General features: G+C 43.2%; 3 long non-coding RNA genes across 4 annotated transcripts in view; 2 read left to right on the top strand and 1 right to left on the bottom strand.

The window, feature by feature from the left end:
* Nucleotides 1–20,891, top strand: part of LOC145455467 (uncharacterized) — a 286,288-nt gene that overhangs the window by 118,423 nt on the left and 146,974 nt on the right. The gene's annotated exons all lie outside the window — the stretch shown is intronic.
* LOC145455178 (uncharacterized) lies at nt 7,618–11,006 on the top strand. 2 transcript variants are annotated; one of them, XR_013920285.1, is made up of 3 exons: nt 7,685–8,222; nt 8,302–8,476; nt 10,660–11,006. It is a non-coding gene; the product is annotated as an uncharacterized LOC145455178 (long non-coding RNA). The 2 variants fall into 2 exon arrangements; XR_013920284.1 differs by having other exon boundaries at nt 7,618–8,476.
* LOC145455177 (uncharacterized) lies at nt 10,879–12,678 on the bottom strand. Its single transcript, XR_013920283.1, has 2 exons — nt 11,356–12,678; nt 10,879–10,982 (listed from the first exon to the last, which is right to left on the bottom strand). It is a non-coding gene; the product is annotated as an uncharacterized LOC145455177 (long non-coding RNA).

The raw sequence follows: 20,891 nt of genomic DNA, 5'->3' as shown, positions 1-20,891 counted from the left end.
CGTATTCCCTGTAAGCAGCTTCAAATGCAGTGTATTCAGTACCAGTCCTCACATCAGTTGATTCATCAGGCACATCATCATACTGGTGATATCCATTTCCAGTAGGGTGGTTTGCAGATTTCAATTCTCCCACTGGTTTAACATGTCCATTGACAATATTTGCAACGTCAGATATAACAGGACGGCAACACAATCTGTACAGTCTTCCTGCCACTGAGCCAGTTCCACAAAGCTTTCCACGCTTTTTGTAGATTCTGCATTCATTTCCAATAAATGCAACTTTACCACCAAATTTACTTGCTGCTCGCACAGAAAAAAGGTTGCTTGCCAGCTTCGGAACATATAAAACCTTTTTCAGTGTCACAGTTACATTTTCTTCATTTTCAAGAAACATTTCAAGGTTTACTGTTCCAATTCCAAAGGCTGAAACGGTGCTACCATCGGCTAAGTGAATGGGTCGAGGAACCTCAAATTCTTTGTAGTCCGAGATTGATTCTTTCACCTTCGACATGTGCTTTGATGCACCACTGTCTACATTCCAGCTTGGATCAGCATCATCACAAACTTCTTGACCACCAACAGAAAATGTGTATTCTTCATCACTGTCATCAGACTCTGGACATTCGTGATACAGGTGACCAAATTTGTCGCAGTTATAGCATCGTAATTTCTTTATCGACACCATGGCTGATTCTTCCAGTTCATAGCGATTTTGTTTACGCCTTTTTTGCTTGCCATACAGCTTATATTCTTCATTCAAAATTGCTCTTTGAACAAATTTCAACTCGAGACCTGGTTCGCTATGAGTTTCCAGGGCAGTGACCAAGGTTGCGTAAGGCTTAGGTAAACTTTCCAGCAACGTCACAACTTGCAGTGTTTCTTCAACTGGCGAGCCAAGAGCAGCCATTTGATCAGTCAATTTCTTCATATATTTCAAATGACTCTCGACTGAGTCAGACTGACTCATTTCACATCGAAAATACGACTTCATTAGCAAAAGTCTATTACCGGCGGAGTCACCCTCAAAGTGTTCCTTCAAGGCCTTCCAGGCATCCTCCGGCGTATTGCAGGATGTTATTAAATACAGTTGCGACGTAGAGACAGCCAAAGTAATGATGGCTAACGCCTTATCTAACTTCTTCTGATGTTCCCTTGTCTGCTGCTGATTAGCGCCTCCTGGCAACACTTCCGATCCATCAACATATTGGAATAATTCCTTCGCCTTCAGCAAACAAGTTATCTGGTATTTCCACGTCAGCCAGTTATCACTATGCAGTTTGTCCGCCGTGAATTTCTGTACTTCACCGGACGCCATAGTAGTCATTAGGCTCCAACGCAAATTGTAGAAACTGTAAGCTCTCCGTACGATCCAATATTCTCAATATCTCTTCTTCGGAATCCCCAAACTCGTTACTTGCCGCAGCGGAAGCGTGCTGGGCCCATAACCTGTTGAATTCTAACAGCAGACACGCCACAACTACCAAGTGTGAGCCGGTTTATTGTCAAGGCAGGAACGCGAGTTCCTCACACAGCAGCAGAATACAAGGAATAAAGCCAGACTACATACTAGCACGTGCACACTGCACAGTAACGAAAAGGGGCAACACTAAAGGTTGCTGTCTAGCACAATCAATTAATCATCAATCATTCACATTACAACAGAGACTACTAGAACTAATTCATTTTTGTGAAAACAGCGTTTTAAAAAATGGGATGTTTCGTATATCAATGATCATATGATCAATGTTACTTTGCAAAAATAATTGCTTGTCTCATTGCTTTCAAATGGACTAACCACCAATCTGAATTGGTGAACAACAATTCCCGCGTAGAAATATTGCAATGCAAGTTGAATTCCAGGCAGTGGAATCGGGTTTTGCGGAGTATTTCTTTATGTTGCTAGGAGATGCTTCGCTAAGAACTTGATACGAATCTTCGACACACAGCAGCACAGCACAAAGTAGGCTACATGACGTGACAATTCACCTTCTCATCGGCAATGTCATGATTGGCTCCATTTTAATGGTGCTTATTTTTCCGATAAGTCTCATATGTTTACTTGCGTGCCTTATTGATATAAATATTTATGAAGTATATTCATATAAATATTTATGAAGTATATTCAAAAACATTCGCGGCACACCTGAGAATCTGTGTTTATATCGCTCAGTGGGCGGCACACAGTTCAGAAATCACTGTCTTAGCTACCAAAATCAGGCTAATGGAGAGGTCTTCGATTCTGGAAAGAAGATATATAACCCAACGATATATATATATATATATATTACGACATAAGAAACATTACCCCTCACGTGACTGCTATAGTATAACACATTGGTTTCGATTAAAGATATATCAAATTTTCGCAGACCAGAAACGAAATCGCCACGGACCGGCACCGGTCCGCGGACCAGTGGTTGCCAACCACCGCACTATGCAACCAAGTCTGTCGTGGACTCCTCTCAGTAATTTTGTCGCGTTAAAAATATTTCTAGAAAAAAAGCAGTGTAGAATGTCAATAGAAATAAATAGATAAATTATGTGTTCGCCGATACGGCTAGTTCATGAATCGCGTAATACCTGTACTTGGTTCCCCACAGAAAGATTGTACAGGTGTGTTTATCGCAGGGGTGGGCATACTACGACCCGCGGTAGCAAGTGGCCCGCAACACCGTTCTGTGCGGCCCGCGAGAGTCTAACTAAAGAAACATTTTAACAATATTGATAAAATGCGTACTAAAAATCGAATACATGCAGGGACTTGATTAACTTTTTCTTGGTCTTAGAATTATCATAAGAATTATCATGATAATTCTAAGACAGTGGTTTTCCAACTGGTGGGCGCGGCAGTTCGAAAAAAAAATTTTTCGCGCTTCGTGCGATTTACATCCAATTCATAGTTATTGCTATGTATTTAATCTGAATTACATATTGAAAGATCTCTCATCCACATTCGTAACCTTCCACGCCTTCAAACTACCCGTTAGGTTTGCTAGCCGCCCGGTTGCGTTTTGCGATATGACGATAAGGGGACGCGAAATCTTTCACCATCATAAGGTGGGGGGTGTCTTGAAAAGTTTGAGAACCTCTGATCTAAGGTAAATACTTAATATCCCAGCGGGATAGCTGCAACGAGATTGACATTATTTGGGCAAGTTTTTGTTGCGCCAAAATCGCGAGAGAGTTGAATTTAATTTTAACAAAAGTTGCAGTAAAACGCAGTAAAATTACATTTCCTCCGGCTCATAGCAAGAAAATTACGCATTGCGGAAATAATTTTTCCCTATAAAGCCAAACTGTATAGCGATAACCATCTCCCCCTAAAACAAGTCGAATAACACGCCCCAATCTCCCTAGGTCTGCAAACTTGATCCAAGACATTACAGAAAAACTCATTCTTGAGAATCAATGGCCTGATGAGGGTGACCTAGTGAAAATGTAATTTTTGGCGGTCTCGCCTGTTGGGCGTTCGTGAAATGGGAACTATTTCAAATCTAATCGACAGAATTAATCAAGCGGTCGATTTACATATTGTTCGGGTACGGTCGTGCTTGGCAGGGATAGATGCAACTTCTTGCTTACAAACCGTTGTGTCATAGATAACAGTGAGATGCAGCTAACCCGTAATATAGCTCTTTGTTATGCAAATCAAAGAGAAGAGAACCATACTAGAAATAGTTTATAGCACGCTTTTAAATCACTCTTTTACATTTTTCGCCATATTTGGTAAGAGTTGCAGTAAAAATTGGCATGAAAAATAGAGAAAAGTTGCACTATACAATCCCGCCAAACAGTTTAAAACATCATAGTACATGGATTCTGGGTATCTAGGAAGCTGATGGAAGCTGTAAAAAAAGTTGCAAGAGTTGTGAGAACTTGCCTGACCCTTTTTCAGTCCCCTCCATCAGGATCTGGGGCTGATGGCCTTTTTTTAGTTATAAGCGTCCCAAATCATGCACTCAGAATAATCGAAGTGATTGTGTGGCGCGAAAAATTCTAGTGCCGCGAGGTCAAAGAGGTTATGAACCATTGATGTAATTGGCGCTGGTCATGCTCAATGCTCTTGCATCGCAACCAATCATAAAACACAGACATGATATGCAGGTAGCTGCGGAAGCTCTCGACCTAACTCTGTGTTTCCAAAACATCTTTTACATAACGCTCCTGGGCCACTAACCAAGTATCGAACGCCCCCAACCTCCTATTCCCGACAATAAGTTGTTGACTCGTAGCACGGACAGTCACTACGTAGACCGTTCGTTATGCGATGATCTAATTTATTGCCAGTCCGATATGTAGGCTACTCTATTCCTGAGTGATGTTTTTGTACAAATTCTAGGACTGACACCTTTGGTGAAAACAATCGAAAAAGTCAGTGTCTTTCCGAATCATCGTACTTCGATTGCATACGAAATGTGCTTAAAACTTTACTGTCCTCGTTATGCAGTATTCATGCGATTGAATGTGTGCTCAATACGTGCCACTGAATAATTAGTCTATTCGTAGTTTGATTGATTGATTGATTGATTAATTGTTTGATTCGTAAGACAACACAATGTTGTATAACAATGAACATCTGCGGAGAGCGTTGGTGACGCGCGGTTTTCGATTGAATGTCCCTTCTACGACCGCGAACGACTTCGGCGTATATTCATAAATGTGACTTTGGGGCGCCGATGGAGCAATTGCTTTACGGCTAGCCCCACCTTCGAGGATTGCAAATGCCCGATGGGGGAGGGGGTGCTAGCGCCCACGTTGGGAATCACTGATCCAACTGGTATGGGTTAATATGACACAGGTTTGCCCTTCTATAATTTTACATTATCGTTTGTGAAGGTTGCGGTATCCCTTTTGCTCAGCGCTCTTCCAGCCACCCCACCTACCAACCAACGAGAAGCGGAACACAAAAGCTCTATAGAAATGTGATATGAAGGGCCCTAGATACCGGCAGTTATTATAAATCGATACGTAAGTGCAGTCAGGTGAGTTTGGTTGGAGATCTACGATCGATTGCTGTAATTCCGGAAATATGGGTCTAAGTGAAGAGTCTAAAATCAAACTATATATATTCCTGACCTGCGTCGACATCGCAACAGATATTTACAGTGTCGATATTCATTGGAAAAACAAAGACGATCTATCGGCGGGTTACGAAGTCGGAATTTTCGCGACAATATCAATCCTCTTGGGAACTTTGACATTGCTACCCCCCCTATACTCTCAGTTCGATAAAAATACGGTTTACATCTGTAGAATGGTTGAAGCCCTTGTTGAATCCATTCCCCAAATGTGGATCAATTTCTATACGTTATCAGTAAGCCTGGAACAAGATGAATTGGAAAGAGTGTATCAGTAGCCTACATCTCGTCTGTAGTCTCTGTTTTGACTGTTATTTCAACATTTCGACATGTCGACAAAATTATGAAAGAAGCTGGCTGCAATGAAACGGCTACTTATACTCAGAAGACTATGACAGTTGCATTGAAAAGTACGATGCTGCTTGCCAGGATGTTGGCGTTTGTATATATGACAGTTCAGATCGGCTGGGCAACTCTTGGTTTCATTTTTGTTCATATGGTACTTTCTGCACTGCTATATATTGTTGGTATCAAGTTTGGAATGAGAACTATTTATAAAAAGAAGCGCGTGTGGCGTTTAGTACCATTGTGTTTCATTTTCGTATGGTTCGCTTCTGCGGAAGAAGCAGTGGTTCATATCCTTTTCACTCTTCTCTTCGCGATTGAGCATATGAGCATGTGGGCTATTTCTGATAGATTAGGAAGAAACCAGCCCTTCTATCTTCTCCAAGATGTATTGGCGGTCACTATCATTCTTAATGCGATTGGTATTATCATTCTTGTATTGTACCTCAAGATCAAATACCGTAAAAGTAAACCTAAATCATCCGCAGTTGCCCCACGTCCAATAGTTGTGCGTCCACAACGACAGCACAATGTGAATACATAGCAAAAGATGTCGTTAAAGCAAAACTGCTCAGTGCTCATCGTGTCCCACAGAGTATCCGCGCGAGTCTGATGTCACAACTGCCATCATTTCCTGTTTGTAAATGGATGCGTTAAGTATATTTCATGATGATAAAATGGGGGAAGCGAGTCATCGCCGATCCCGCTGTACTAACAGTGTATTGAAAAGCCCAGAAACAGAGTATAAGCCACGCTCTTAAAAAGTCGGCAGCCGAGACTCGAAGACGAACGAATGCAAGAGGATATGCCTGAATAGTGAATGAAAGAGCGATTGAAAGTCGTCCTATGATCAAGCTGAAAGATACAGATGAAGATTCTTAGCTGTACAAAGTCAATGCATCTGAACTGTACGATATCTGTGTTGTGACGCACAAGGCCTAAACGGCGATAAGCGTCACTGTAATTCCATGTGTAATAATAAAAATGATGATATAATGCTGAAGCTGATTAATCGAATGAATATATTGTCAGCTGATTAATCGAATGAATATATTGTTTTAAAATTTTCATGGATCTAGTACAGGGGTCACCAACCACCGGCCCGCGATGTCATATTTTGAGGCCCGCGATATGAATTGAGATTTCGGACGAACGCTAACAAAAGCATTTAGTAATGCTGAAATTTAGTTCCGTTTCAAAATGTCGTTGCTGTTTTTTCAAAATAAGCTCTGCTATGCCCAACATCATTATTCCTCAGTAGCTGAAATTGCTTCGCCGATGGCAATAGCATGTCATCGAGGGATAATCGGTTAATATGACTGGACAGGACATATTTCCTTGACGCTCAATGGCCCAGACACTGCCAAGACCAAGACGCTCAGAAAACAGCTTGTCTGGGCTTCCCCAGATCACCAAGCTATAGGAGGAGATTGTCTTTCAGCTAGTAACGTGTCTCGCCGGCCCCAATACTGATTTCTTATTCGCTGAGAAGCAATGCCTGGTATCACGTGCAGACCATAGTTTAAAATGAAATGAAAATGACGATCATTATATTTCATGTTGTATTTTTACTACTTTAATAAACTATTTCTTATTTCGTGGTAACGATATGACAAGACTCCCATGTTAGATAGTACAGCGTTGTACTGACGTAACGTTTTAAAAACGTGGTTGCTAAACTGGGCATATTTTGTCTCGGTATTGCATTCTTGCGACCAGCGGCCTCTATGAAATTTGAAAAGTGTCCTTTGACCCATTTTGAATTGGCGATCCCTGCACTCCGCTATACTCCTCCCCGCTAATAAGATATCTATCGCCACGACGATGTTGTTGACGTTTCCTTGACGATTACTCAATTGCGCTATCGTTTCACTATCACAACCTTTTTTGGTTTCGTGAACCCATAAACTGTTGTGATGAAGTCTTGAATAGGGTTGGGCAAAATCGGGTAGTGCATACCTGAGGGATTCGATACTGGATCGAGTCGAGTATTTAAATATGACTGGCGAATACAAATATGCATAAATTTGACACCAATGATGAGACGGACATTCAGCATTCCCGTTGCCACTCACTGGCCACGGATATTTTTGTTGCCGGCCGCAAATATCCCGTGGCCGGCCATCATGAAAAATGCTATTCCATGGCCGGCCACACTGAATTTCATGGCCGGCCACGAAAAACTCGTTTTCATGGCCGGGTCATTGTTTTGGTCATTGTGTTGCGGTTACCCGGTTGTTTGAACAATGCAGATATTTCAGATTTGGAGGACGGATTCTAGGGCCCTTTTCATACCGGATTTACGAAACTCTTTCGGGAACAAGTTCCGAAACAGGCGATGTTCACATAGAGAAAAAATTACCGAAACAGTTCCGGGAGAAGGGCGCGTTCATACCTATTTAGAGTTACCGCGAACTTATGTTCATACAGGTCGTTTTTTCGGTAAATTCGCGGGAAATAATGGCCAGTATGAACGCGATTCTCCGTAAGTGTTGATAGTTACGAAACCATGTCTGTGGGGTGTTCCAGTTGTAATATGCTTGTGGAAAACAATGTGGGAGAGGCATATACGTGAGATGCGGAGAAGTTGGCTCCAACTTTTAGCTATGGGATGTTGCGGATATGCCTTCGCGAAGTGTATGGGGCTCTATACTCAATATCTGTATCAGTAATAGAGCCCGAGCATGTTCCTGGCTTGTATATTATCAACCGAAGCTGAGAGCAGAAACTGAAAGCCAGCAAAGAGGATAGAGTCCTGGAATGAAAAGAACCACCAAGGCGATCACATCTGCGTACGAGGTACGACAAAGTCAGTTTATCTTTGTGATTGCTGTATAATAATGGTTTGGGTAAATCTAATCTTATGTACACTGTACAGAGATACCACGGAAATCGAGAAATTCGTGAGAGAAACATTTGGTATACTCTGCGACGAGCTTCGAGACCATAACGAAAAGCAGCAAGCAAATTACACGAACTCAATTTCTCTTGCTTGCTGAGTAGCTGTCGCTCTTTCGAGGCTAGCCAATGAAGCCAATCGTTTATAGATCCAGGTAAACATCAGATGTATTTTAAGAAGGCAACTGTCACAAGTTGATTTTAATAAAAATTGCTGGTGCCTAGTAGGGCTAGCCACAATGATTCGAGTACTCGAATCTGAATCGAGTATTAACTTTATTGATTCGAGGCGAGTAGTAAAATACTACTTTTCAAGTAGGCTACTGAAATTATACTGAAAGTTGATTTACTAACGAGAATTATACCGTAGTTTTGACAAACTTTTCCACCGAGTAAGCCTTGAAACCTTGATTGGCCGTGTCGCAACATACGAGATATAGTACAAAGTTACGAACGTTGCTGGAAATAACACATTTCCGAAGTCATGACCATCCCATATAACACTGTCAAGTAGTGCAATGAAAACGGTATGGTCGAAAAAACATTAAAGTATCTTTAATGTGACGGACAATAGGCGTTATGTTCTTTATGGTGGCATAAAAGGTAGCCTACACATTTGAATTTTGGCATGGTACATTGTGTTGTGATGTCATCATGGTGATACTCGACTCGAAGCGTAATAAGTGATTCAGAATCGAATCACTCAGGTACTCAATTTTGCCCAGCCCTAGTGCATAGTAATATTTCAAAATTTGTCATGGCGGAATGTCAGCCAGTTTTTGCGTAGCATACCACTGCAAAAAGGTCAGACAGATTTGGTCTTGAATCATTATGTCAGAAAAAGAAGTCTGCAAGACCAATTGTTCTTGCCAAGTAGGCTACTTTCTGTGTCAAAAGTAAGACCCAAATTGATGGAAAATAGACTTAAACTGGAAACTGAGCAATCAACGCAATGTCTTGGACTCGAGTCATAGAACCATGACTCGAACTCGACGCTCTGCTCGATGAGTTGGACTCGGTGATAAATTGAAAATGACTCGACTTGAATCTAGTCAAAACTATTGAAGTGGGATCGACTTGTGACTTGGTTACAACCCTGCTCACTTGACTGAAATTGCTGAAAATGAGACCAAATTTGTATATTTTTTGTAGTGTAGTCAGACATGCACATCAACCCACTTATTTAGTTACTTTTGAAAGTTACTAAAACTATGTAGTTCTAGTTGTGGATTTGAAAAAGTGAATAGTTTCTGGTTCTAGTTGCGGATATTTGAAAGTGAGTAGTTCTAGTTCTAATAGCAGATTTTGAAAGGTTGATAGTTCTAGTTCAGGGCCGGCCAACCCGTGGCCTGCGAGTTAATTTCCGAAATTAGTAGTATTATCAAAAATGGATTGCACAGATTGTGAACTTGCAAGGCCAATCAAAAATTTGATTAGTCTATCCGCAACACTTGAGATGTGATGACTGAAATATCAGTTCCTACGCATTGGTAGGTCTATGAGCCAGTCACATTTTGGTAGATCTTCATACACTACAATAAAGCAGAATACTTTGCGATAGATTTCAAAAGTAAAAATTTTCTACACGCTCGGCTTAGCGCAACATCTTGTCTTTCGATTTCTTGCTTTTAATATTGTTACCCCTTTGTGAAAATGAAAGAACGCCTAATCTATCAGATTGAGTCTAACTATATATATATTCGCGACCTCCCGTTTGCGCTCGCAGAAAGACCGTCGACTATGAAACCTAGGCACAAAATGATTGCCGCATGTTGGACGAAGCTTTCGATATCGATATGTCCAGGTGCCGAATAGTCCAGTCCTTGCAAACTGAGCCCAGCGATATACAGCAGGCTTGCAATATAGTCAAGTGACAATATTATTAATTTATCAACTTCAAAAAATTTTCGTGCTTCGTGCGGCTAGTGGCCGGCAGAATAGTTCGTCAATCGAATGTGGTGATTTGGCTGAAAACGTTGGCCACCGCTGTTCTAGTTGCTAGTTTAAAAAATTGAGTAGTTCTAGTTGAAGTTGCGCATTTTGAAATTCCAGTACTTTGTACAAGTCTGAGTGTTGTGGGTGGATCAAAAATTACCACAGCAACATTTGTACCAAACATGCATTTGCTGCATTCAAGTTTTTTCAGGATGACTTCATGATTGGGAGCCAGAGGGTTCCGTACTAGCCTACATAACTGATGACGCAGCCTATCCCTTTCGGCCCCGGCTCATGGAGCCTTTTCCCTGAAACACAAACAGAGCATAAGCTAAAGCTAATTTCAAATATGTAATATAAATTTCCTTTCTGCTGCCCTTAAAATTCACAATTGCTTTTTCAGAAACTTGGCAAAGCACACATGAAGGTTGAAAGATTTTGGTCGACTGAAGGCGCGGTGTTCAGCTTTTCTCATAAACTGCAATCCGCTAAGGCCAGAATGATACAGAGGATGGTATACGCAATGAAGACAAGACCTGGTGGTGATCCAAGTATCGCTGGCCCAGATGTCGGAAATGCCCTGTATGACTTTCTCAATAAACAATGCTCTTGCTTAACCAGATGTGTTTGTGCTGTTTCATTTTATTCATGAGAGAAACTATAACTTAATGCACACTTGCACAGTTCCGCCTTTTCACCTTTTTCATCAGTATCCTCCATCTAGACCTGTGAAAAGATCAAATTAAGTTACACTTGCCTAACCTTGCATAACAAAGGAATGACTTGGTTGTAACAAGAAAATGAAGGCATAGGTGAAAACTAAATTATGGCTCGGATGATGTACGATGGCTTACCAGCCCGTTGGTACAATTTAAATTTTTGGTTAGTGAGTCAGAGATAAGGACATCATTCTCTGCTGTGCTGCCACTATCAAAGCAGATGTTACTAAATCTCCTTTTCAGTAGGCGTATATGACGGTGACTAACCTACACACAGCATATCCATGGTTAGAAACTTGCCTTTGATGTAACAAATTTGGTAAGGGTTAATATCACCTGCCAAATTAGTGTTGAAGTGCTAACGTTTTCAGGCAACTCACCCAATGCTGCATCATTTGGAGATGGTGTTCTATCTTTTTAGCCGTGCTCTGTTTACAAAACCACAGAAGAAAGAAGCTGACCAGTAGTCAGTGACTACGTATTGTGAGCATACAGAATATAAATCCAAGAATAATGCATTCCCAACACCATTACCAAGAAGATCAAAATGCCGCAGGTATCTGTCCTCGAAATACAAGCAGCCTGAATGAACAGCGCGTTACGGTCAGAGATGCCACTGGGATATTTCGGAAAAACCCAGATGTGGAGGCGAAATAAACCCAGAAAAACCCAGATCCTATATTTCACGCAAAAGTTACGAGATAGCTGTGAAAGTGGAGCCTGATAGCCGTCGAACACTCATACAGTCATTGAAGCCTTTAATATTGAATTTACAACCGTTCATACTACACATTTTGCTTGGTTAACACTGCGAATCGCACAAAAAACATGTTGTTTTCTTCTCGACACATCGCAATGATACAATTGGGGCGCAGCGTTAATAGTTAATAGTGTACCGGTACTAATTATATCATCGCACTGCGAAAGTTCAATGCAATGCCATCCATTCCCTATTTCTAAGGATGATTTCATGTATTTTCAGCGATCTGAACAGATTGAAAGTAGCTTTCGATTGATTAATCCTACGACAATCACTTTTATTTGGAATAATCACAGACCAATGTATAGTGGAAATAAATAACTGCCAAATCATGAAATTCAGGGTTAGGGTAAGGGACTTAGGGTTAGAATGTGCTGATAACCAATGCCTCTGATTAACTTGCTAGGGGTGTCCAACTAACTCTCTCTCTCTGAGTGTCCCTGTTGGAACTATAAATATACTCAGATAACAATAGGATTATATTAGTCGGATCATCACCTGGTCTGTTCATGTGCTTGTGCAATGTGCATACCATACATTTACATGATATTTATCGCTACATGCCGAATTGTTCACCAAGTTCACCAAGTGCCGAGTTCGCTACTGACTATCGTCCTATATGAAGATGACTTTCTGCGATCTGGAAGTTACCATTCAATGAAGCTCCATCGCATCAAGCCGAAGACTCTCATTTTAGTAGTGAAATAGATTCTCAACGCTCCGTCGTTACAATAACAGCAAAATTCCATCGACAATGGCGAACTGAAGTGCGTGCATTTTACGATATTGCGGCCATACTAATCTAATATTTAATTTTCGAGCGTAAAACTGACCTGGCAAACTGGATGTTGAAAAAAACCCAGATTTTAAGGATAAAAACCCAGAAACCCAGGTGATGCTAAAAAAACCCAGATCTGGGTGGAAAAACCCAGGAGTGGCATCTCTGGTTACGGTAACTAAAAGTTTGATTGACAGCGTTCCGGGAACCCAGCTGCGCCATTCGTGTTCATACTCAGTCGGTCCCGTAAAAATCTCCGAAAATAAGCGCGTTCATACCGCCCCGAATCACCAGTGTTATGTTCACATAGAGGGGTTCCGGTAAACATTTTCGAGAAATGTTATTCCCGGAACCCCGGTATGAAAAGGGCCTAGGTGTATCAGTGCTTGATCATTATTTTAATTTATATTTTCGGAATCGGTGCAACAGTAGCTTTCGATCAAGATCAGATTCAATAATTTCTGCGCTCGGCAAGATAGCTTTTGGATTGCCAGAAATCCTAGTCGCTTACGCAAAACAATTCTCCACTCCAGCCTCGGCGAAGCGGAACGAAGCTGCAAAATCGGTCGTTGCTGTGTGGAAGACCTCCTAATATAGTCGATGTAAAGCAGGGGTCGCCAACTCAAAATAGGTCGCGGGCCACTTTTCCAAATTCCTGGAGGCCGCGGGCCGCATGACATCAATATCGATATAAAAGTAGGCAACGCAGTTCAACAACCACGTCTGATAACTCTACGTTATTACAACGCTGTGCTTTCTAACATAGGCGACGGTTATAGTCACCACAAAAGAACTAATATTTTATTGAACAAACACAAATACAACAAAAGGTATCATGATCATCAATGTCATTATATTTTGGACTATGAGCTGTACACGATACCTGACAATGACAACACTCTTGAGCCGCTAAAACAGGGGTGGCCAACATTTTTGTAATTCACGGCCGCATTTCGCGTACTCATGTAGCCTGCGGCCGCATACCGGTGGTTAGTCGTGATAAACTAGCTGGGGCCAAATACCCACGTTATCATGTCCATGTCCATTGCCGGTACACTCCGAACTAATCTATATGCACATATCGGCTTACTATGCGCACCAAATCGTTAGTAGTTACGTTGTAAATAGCCACAGAGAACCAATCTGTGGTCGCGCGAAGCGCGAAAAATTTTCCATGTTCATGAGTGAATTTCGTCAATAAATATTAGTATAGTTTCACATATTTCTATAAAATATTTATCCTTTCTCGGCCAATGTGATCAGATTCCCAGATACAGCTGATGCAGGGGGTATCTGCGAAAACTTAGGGTTGCTATTACAAGTGTCGACAGCCGCATAATTTTCCTTCTACTGCTGCAGATTGGCCACCCATGGATTGAAGAATCAATATTGGGGTTAGCTATACACGGTAGGCCTACTTGCTAGACAACTATATCTCCTCGTAAAGCATTGTCTTTTGGAGCGCCCGAAGTCGTTTTGCAGGCGTCTCGGTCTTGGCAGTGGTGGGCCATTGCACGTCAAGGCAATATGTCCATTCGTACCAGCAAATTCTTCATCCATGGAATGATGCCGAAGCCGTATCAACTAGTGAGTAATAGTGATAGTGGGCACATAGAATGGCTCACTTTGAAAAACAACAACATTATGTTTCAACTGAAATCAATTCTAGCGTTTCAACATGATTTACTAAGCGTTTTTCTGAATTTTTTTCAAATCAGGTCGCGGGCCGCAAAATAGGACCTCGCGGGCCGCGTGTTGGAGACCCCTGATGTAAAGAGATTCACAATAGTTTTCAGACAGCTTTATTTCCGCGTCCTCACGGCAGCAAGTCCAGATTAAGAAGAAACATACATTGTCAATGGTCCACCAAGTGTCCATTTAACGGAGTCGGAGCTATACACTTGGCGGCCCTAGAAATAACAGTACCATTACAATAGTAACTAACAAACATCACATACACCCATAATGGGTGGGCTGTCACACTGCTCCCCCCAAAGTAGAGGGAATTACCTAATGAAAAATTGACTCTCACGTCAAACCAAAAACTAACAAAAATTATCAAAATAAACAGTAATCATGACTCATAATCCAACAAATACCTAGGACGCCCAACAAAACGTTTCGACCTTGTAGTGTATGCAGTTTCAGGCGCGTCCTGGTCATTCACAATATCAAAAATCTCATCACCATGATCAGAAACATCAGCTATTACTGGTTCAAAAACACCAACATCACTACTTTCCCCATCGTCACGATCATAAGGCATCAGGTAATCAACATGAGACTTGCGAAAATTTTGAGTTCCAACTTTCTGTATGCGGTAAACACACTCTGAAATTTGCTCAACAATTACATAGGGTCCTGACCATCCAGAGGACAATTTTCTCTTTCTAGGAGGATAAAAATACCAACAATATAGTCACCCACGGCAAAAGCCAGCGGTCTCACCGCACTATCAAAATCACGTTTCTGCCTCACTGCAGACTTAGATAGACGTTCCCGAGCAAAAGTAAAAGCATCTGAACAAGCATCACGAAACCAATTGACATAATCTACATAGCATTTCGCACTGTCATTACTGGGGGGCCGACCATACATGATATCAGTAGGAAGTGATATTTCACGACCCAGAAACAGGCGATTTGGGGTATAACCAGTCGAATGATGAACTGTTGAGCGATAAGCCATCAAAATATACGGCAAATGGTGTAGTGGTAGCTCTATGGCGCCACTAGGGTGTGACGACATCGCAGGTGCTTCGGTGCTTGGTCGTCACTGAATACATGGCTGCTTGAGAACTCACGTCTCGTATATTAGACAGACCGTCAGTCACGTTACTACATGGTGGCAGCAGTGTAAAAGCAGCTGATAGCAATTACTTAGCTACTCAGAATTATGGCTAGTGGATATACTGCCTTGCAAGGACTGCACCCGAAGCCATTATCACTGGCTGGAACCAACCCGCCTCAAGCGTGGGTTGATTGGAAGGAAGACTTTGAAACGTATCTCTGTGCTGCAGAATTATCACAAAAGGATGACTGCGTCAAGGTAGGACACCTCCTGAGTCTTATTGGTCCGGAGGGAAAGTCAATTTACAAGAATCTCACGTGGCTTCCTGCTCGACGAGAAAATGATCAAGACATTCCTGCTGAGGATAAAAATGACTACAAGCTAGTCATTGAGAAATTTGATGCGTGCTTTGAGCTTCGTGATGATCGCTTCAGAATGCGAAGGAAGTTTTGGCTATTCTTGAAACGGGAGGAGGACGAGTCTTTTTTGCAATGGTCACTCCGTGTTCGCGAAGCTGCAGCCAAGTGCTGCTATCATCCGCAGAGGTGTCTTGAGGAAGTTATTATGGATAAACTCCTTCTCTGTTGTACGGACACCGGTACCTTGTCAGAACTCTTCGCCGAGGATCCGAAAACCTTGACACTGAGCAAAGTGGAATCGATCATCGATAAACGCGAATACGTCAAACAGGGTGTCGCGTCCTACAAATCTGCTACGATTGATGCAGTCACAAAGAAGCCTCCACTAAAAACAGGATCTACTGCTCGACAGAAGGATGGAAAGGATGCCAAGACGTCGCTGATAAAATGCAAATACTGTGGTAAGAAGCACCAGTTTGGTAGATTTTTCTGTCCTGCTGCCGATTACAATTGCTCGGTGTGTGAGAAAACAGGACATTTCGAAACTGTCTGCCGTGCTTCTGCTCGGACAAATATACGCTCCGTGGAATCCGATACGGTTGGTGAAGATGATGTGGACGGACGCTCAAGTCCCATCGCACCAGTCTTTGTGGGATCCGTGATTGCTGCTGTAGATTTGGATAGTGCTCCCAATACCGATACAGTTAACATGGAGCCTGAAATCCCACACCAGGGGCTGACCATTAGCACGGTGGAACCAGCGGAAGATATTGGCTGGTTTGTCAAGCTCAAGGTTGCCCTTGACCTGCTTACATGGTGCGTTGATACTGGCGCACAAGTATCAGTCATGCCCTTGCACATATACAAGCGTCAATATGGATCCATCAGACCCTCCGACAAACGTTTGATGACTGCAGGGAATAAGGAACTTTCCACCCTTGGCTACGTCGCTATGACGCTCGGGTTTGAGGATAACTCCGTTGTGGAAAAGGTCTACGTTGTCCGGGATACGCCTAAACTACTCTTGGGTATCCCAGGGGCATTCAAAATCGGACTCCTGCAAGATGTGCCGGGTACAGTTAGCATCCGTGCAGTAGACTGTGCAGTAACTCCCTCGCTTCGGTCTAAGGAAGAGGTCATGGAAGCTTACCCTGAACTCTTTCAAGGAGTTGGAAAAATGAAAGGACAGTACTCTATCAAACTGAAGGCGAATGCTAAACCGTTTAGCCTGAAAGTACCTCGCAGAGTTCCCATTCCTTTGCTTGGTAGTTTGACTGCTGAGCTAAATAAATTGCAAAAGGCGGACATAATTGAGCCTGTCAACGAGCCAACAGACTGGTGCGCACCGATCGTTGTGGTACCAAAGAAAAACTCTGAAATACGCCTGTGTGTGGATCTAACGAAACTAAATGATTCTGTTGATAGGGAACTCTACCCTATGCCGACAGTTGAGAGCACCCTGGGGAAGATTGCCGAAGGAACTGTTTACACCAAACTGGATGCAAATAGTGGATTTTATCAAATAGAACTTGAACCGGAGTGTCGTAAGTTAACTACATTCATCACCCCTGATGGGAGGTTCAGATTCAAGAGGCTTCCATACGGTATCGCCAGCGCACCCGAAGTCTACCAACGGAAGATGAATCAGGTGCTTGCTGGCATCCCCAATGTGATATGTCACATGGATGACATCATAATTGCTAGCTCACCACAGGATTACAATACCACCCTCGGACTTGTACTGGATAGACTCCGAGATGAGGGAATTACATTGAATAAAGACAAATGTGTCTTTTCAGCGACTAAACTGGAATACCTTGGACATGTTGTTGGTAAAGATGGCATCGGCAAGGATCCTAAAAAGGTTGAGGCGATTGTCAAGTTCTCCGCTCCCTCAGACGTCCCGGAACTGAGAAGGTTTCTGGGAATGACCAATCAACTCATGAAATTCTCACCCAACCTGGCTGAGCTTACAAAGCCTCTAAGGGATCGACTGAAGAAAAACACTTCGTGGCTCTGGGGTGCTGAACAACAGCTGGCCTTCGACCAGGTTAAGGCAGAGCTGTCCTCGGATGTGACTCTTGCTATGTACAGCCCGGATAAGGAAACTGTTATCTCTGCCGACTCCAGTAGTTATGGACTTGGAGCTGTGCTGATGCAACGTCAGGTAGACAACTCTCTACGGCCTGTCGCTTATGCTAGCAGATCGCTGACTGAGACAGAGAGACGATACGCTCAAATCGAGAAGGAGGCCCTTGCTATAACGTGGTCTATGGAGAGATGGAAGGAACTCCTGATCGGCTTGCATCAACTTCGCGTGGAGACTGATCACCAACCATTAGTTCCGCTTTTGTCAACAAAGACTCTTGATGAGCTTCCGCTCAGAGTGCAACGATTTCGAATGCGGCTGATGAAGTTCAACTTCACCATATCTCATGTTCCGGGGAAACTGCTATATACCGCTGACGCATTGTCTCGTTGTCCGTTGCCAACTTTCGAGGACGTTGATGGCCTTCATAATGAGACAGAAGCCTATGTCAATGCCGTCACATCCAGCCTTCCTGCGTCTTGTAAACGGTTGGATGAAATTCGCTCAGAGCTCCAGAAAGATGACGTATTGCGCACAGTGATGCAATATGTATCCTCAGGGTGGCTGAAATGCAAAGAGACGCTGCATGGCCCACTTAGGCCATACTGGAACGATAGAGCCTGTTTATCTACTTATGAAGGACTCCTGCTTAAAGGGAATCGCTTGGTGATCCCCTGTACGCTGAGACAAGACGTTTTAAGATACCTTCATGATGCTCACCAAGGGGTGACAAAATCCCGACTCAATGCATCACAGTCATGCTGGTGGCCTGGAATTTCTAAGGACATTGAAGAAACCGTCAGAAATTGCGAAAAGTGCACGGAGCATCAGCGAGAAAAGGTTGAACCGATGCTGTCAGCATCCTTCCCAGAGAGACCCTGGTCCCGTGTTGGTGCCGACTTCTTTCAATACCAGAATTCCATGTACCTGCTAGCCGTTGACTACTACTCCAGGGACATTGAGATTTGCATAGTCTCCAAAACAGTGAACGCAGCAGAGACGATTCTGAAATTCAAGAAGATTTTCAGTAGGCATGGCATCTGCGAGACTTTGGTCACCGATGGAGCACCTATGTTCTCTTCCCGCGACTTTGCGTCATTTTGCGAAAGCTGGAAAATTGAACATATCATGTCCTCACCTAGATATCCACAGGGGAACTCGGAGGCTGAGCGTGCCGTTCAGACCATCAAAAACCTTCTGCGAAAATGTGACGATGAATATCTGGCGCTACTCACATACCGCAACACGCCATTGGCTATCGGCTACTCGCCGGCAGAATTGAGCATGGGCCGCAAACTAAGAACAAGAGTACCGTGTCATCCAGACGATCTTCTGCCCAAGTCTGTCGACCGAACCGCCGTGAAGAAAGCTGAAGCAGATTACCGACGCAGAGTTACTCGTGATTACAACAAAAGACACAGAGTAGTACCTGGAGATGAGTTCAAGGTGGGAGATCGCGTCTGGATTCCGGACTGCAAATCGCAAGGTGTTGTGGAAAAACTTGACACTGACACTCAACCCAGATCCTTGGTTATCAGAACTGGGCGTGGCACCTTCAGAAGAAATCGCCGAATGGTGCGGAGATACCAGACGGAGAATGCCCCGCAAGAAGGCGTCGACATTACCGCCAGTGAGGCAGCTGAATTCTTCAAATTTCCCGATCAGGGAGGAGATAGCAGTTTGAGCGCTACTAGTGTCGATCGTGATGACCATCATGAGGCGGCGATAGTCCGACGGTCGGATCGGAACAGAACCGCACCTCGCAGATACATCGAGGAGTACTGATGTAGTTATAGGAGTAGTGTGTGTAAATATGTTGTGTTCTTCATTCACCTCTTGCCTGCCAATTGCTTCATACCTTTGTACCGCTAACTGCCTCAATTCGGATTGTTTATTGTCTTCATTCTGTGCTTGCGTTGTATATGTTTGTGCTGCTTATAAGCATTTGTGCTTGTCCCGAGAAGGGAGATGTAGTGGTAGCTCTATGGCGCCACTAGGGTGTGACGACATCGCAGGTGCTTCGGTGCTTGGTCGTCACTGAATACATGGCTGCTTGAGAACTCACGTCTCGTATATTAGACAGACCGTCAGTCACGTTACTACAAATGGTCAGCCCAATCAGACCGAGAATCATCATCAAAACTAGTAAGCATTTGCTGTAGCGTTCTGTTCATACGCTCACAGAGTCCATCCGAAAGGGGATGATAGGGGGTGGTACGAGTCTTCCTAATATCAAAGAGCAAACACATGTGATGAAAAAGTTCCCCTTCGAATTGTCCCCCTTGGTCAGTATGAATTATTCGTGACGAAGTATGATCTAATTCTGGCGAAAAATATAACAGAGGCTACACGGTATTATTCGCTAGTCGTAACGACTCACCACCGCTACCTAAATGTTGAACTGTCTAACTAAATCCGACGCAGCTTCAAGAAATACACGACGAATCGCCTTGAACGCCATTGAAACTACCACTGAGCGATCCTGTTTTGGGTGCAGCCATCTGACCGTGACCATTCTGCCGGCTAACAATGGGAGAACAATCGAGTCGTCACTCCAGTCATACTCTATAGTTAAATCACAGTGTCCTATATGGTGTCGACACAAGCAAATCTCACGGTTCAATGAAATTGTATCACGTCACAATTTCCATTTGGCTACAGGCAATTTGACGGTTATTTTTGACCGGCTTGCCGAGCAATAAATTAGATGAATCGGGTATCAATCGAAAGCTGACTCTGCACTGATTACGAAAATATAAATTTTATTCCACTCATGGCTCTGGAACCCCCACAATCAGCCCCAAATTATTCATTGTTAAGTAGATTGGCAGTGTGACGCAACAATGCTGTCTGGCGAAACGAGAGAGTAACTCAAGAGCAAGGATGCGGCCGAGCGGCGAGAGTGGGATCAGCTGACGTCGCGGCAATAGCTATATGCAAACGCGTCGCAGAGAAACGCTGCGCTGTTGATACTTTTCTATTTGCTTCGGTACAAGCGAGCACGCCTTATCAGCCTTTCTTGACTTTTAAGGGTAGAACTGGGTCCACAGAATGTATTAGGGCCCTACCAATTTTCGCGCATTACCCTTCAACTGATAGAGATATTTAGGCTACGTCTAAATAGAGATATTTAGGTTACG

This window comes from Botryllus schlosseri, chromosome 14 (assembly GCF_051294905.1).
Source record: "Botryllus schlosseri isolate E-star chromosome 14, Bs_hap1, whole genome shotgun sequence".
Lineage (NCBI taxonomy): Eukaryota > Metazoa > Chordata > Ascidiacea > Stolidobranchia > Styelidae > Botryllus > Botryllus schlosseri.
The sequence above is the reverse complement of the archived record's forward strand: the minus strand, read 5'-3'. Positions and strand labels throughout refer to the sequence as shown.